This window comes from Chrysochloris asiatica, unplaced genomic scaffold (assembly GCF_000296735.1).
Source record: "Chrysochloris asiatica unplaced genomic scaffold, ChrAsi1.0 scaffold00052, whole genome shotgun sequence".
NCBI classification, from domain to species: Eukaryota; Metazoa; Chordata; class Mammalia; order Afrosoricida; family Chrysochloridae; genus Chrysochloris; species Chrysochloris asiatica.
In genome coordinates this window covers 11,841,459-11,842,897 of record NW_006408570.1, presented here as the reverse complement: position 1 = coordinate 11,842,897, position 1,439 = coordinate 11,841,459, and the positions used below count along the sequence as shown (strand labels likewise).

General features: G+C 47.9%; 1 pseudogene; it reads right to left on the bottom strand.

Moving 5' to 3' along the window:
- Window positions 1–424: 424 nt before the first annotated feature.
- Window positions 425–988, bottom strand: LOC102827399 (annotated as a pseudogene).
- Between the last annotated feature and the right edge of the window lie 451 nt (window positions 989–1,439).

The following is a 1,439-nucleotide window of genomic DNA, read 5'->3' as shown; positions in this document are numbered from 1 at the left end:
AACAGGCAGAGACTCAAGGGCTCCTAATAGCTCTGCACCTGGCATGGCTGCCTGTCCCAAGGGCCAGACCTGAACATCACAGACACAGGCTTCCCTTAAAGATGCAGGCTTTGCTCTACTGCTGTAGGTCTTTTGACCTGGATCTTCTTCCTCTTTCAATTCTGGGTTGCTATTTTTAACAATTTGAGGGCCCCATCACAATACCAAACCATCAACCAAAAATTGGAGTTCAATTTGATTAAAACATAAATTGAGATGTGTGGCCTAGAAGTATAAAGGAAAAGGCATCCTAAACGACCATCTGACTTCTCCAGTCCACCTGTCAGAATGAAGGGGAACTGGGAAGAGGAGAAATCTACATGCATCACTGAACTGGACATTACTGCCTGGAGCCTCCAGAACAGTTGTCCTCTCGCGTTTTTCCCTACTTCCCTGATAGCTGCTCATAGAGTTTGGGCACATAGTCATCCCATTCGGCTTGGTAGCACGTGCCGGCAACTGGGGACCCAAGCTCGTACTTTTTGCAGAAAGATGCCATCTTGAACTTGCCACGGTGGTCTCCAGATCGATTGCTGAGAATGGGTTCGTCACACTTCAGTGGCCTGTTCTGCTCGTAGACCAGCCAGACATAACGGTGGAGGCCTGTCCCCTTGGGAGGCCCGGAGCCCACATAATCGGAGAGGACTGTACCACTGCTGATATCGTTGCCCTGCATGTTGACCACCAGGAAATGGTGCCACTCCCTGAATTTGGGTTCCTTCCTGCTGGGTGCATCTGGGTTTGTTAAGACCAAGGTATAGAGTTTACCGGAATCTAGGCCATCCGATGTAATGCTGATAGGGCGGTTCTTCACCTGGGGGGGCGTCAGCACTTTGCCTAGCTCGTCCACCACCGCTCCACCGTATTTGACGTGCAGCAGGTGCTGCGGCTGCTTATCCACTTCCTGCAGGCTCAAGGGCCCAGCCCACTTGCTGAGGTCCACCGGCATAGTGGGGTCGAACGGAGCAGACAGCCGGAAGTGCAGCAGCAAGAGCAGCACACTACAGCCCAGCCTGGATTACTTCTTGCAGGATCGTCAGTTCTTGATCTTATGCTACATCTTGAAGTGGTTGAACATTGACCATTTCTTTTTGGTACAGTGACTCTGTATACCTTCCATCTTCCTTTGATGCTTTCTGCATCATTCAATATTTAAACCATGGAATCATTCAATATTGCAAGTCAAGGCTTGCATTTTTTTTCTTCTTCAGTTCTTTCAGCTTGAGAAATGCTGAACGTGTTCCTCCCTTTTGGTTTTCTAACTCCATCCAGGTCTTTTCACATTTCATTATAATACTTTGCTGTATCTTCTTGATCTGCCCTTTGAGGTTTCTGCTCATTTCTTTTACTTTCTTTCACTTTAGCATATTTACATTGGAAAGCAAGTTTCAGCGTCTCTT